Here is a 227-nt window from a genome sequence, read left to right on the forward strand (position 1 = left end):
GCGGACTTGGGCTCCCGCAGGCAGCCTCGTGTCCTCGCCTGCGACGTAGGCGCTGCCTCACCTGCGAGCCGAGGAGAGGAGGTAAGGCGTGCTGGGAAGTGTCTGGGCACCGCGGGCATTAGGGGACAGGAGCTGTTTGCTTGAAATTTCAGAAAACAAAGCAGACGTCCCTCTCTCCAGTCTTCCCTCCTGAGCGTTTGCTAGTGTTTGTATTACTTACCAGTTTT

The 227-nt window shown here is 57.7% G+C and overlaps 1 protein-coding gene across 1 annotated transcript in view; it reads left to right on the forward strand.

The window, feature by feature from the left end:
* Positions 1 to 3: 3 nt before the first annotated feature.
* Positions 4 to 227, forward strand: part of NPY4R (neuropeptide Y receptor Y4) — a 5,910-nt gene continuing 5,686 nt past the window's right edge. The window contains exon 1 of the mRNA XM_005871147.2: positions 4 to 81. The gene's annotated coding sequence lies outside the window, so the exon portion shown is untranslated. The remainder of the gene's footprint in view (positions 82 to 227) is intronic.

This window comes from Myotis brandtii, unplaced genomic scaffold (genome assembly GCF_000412655.1).
Source record: "Myotis brandtii unplaced genomic scaffold, ASM41265v1 scaffold33, whole genome shotgun sequence".
Classification (NCBI taxonomy): domain Eukaryota; kingdom Metazoa; phylum Chordata; class Mammalia; order Chiroptera; family Vespertilionidae; genus Myotis; species Myotis brandtii.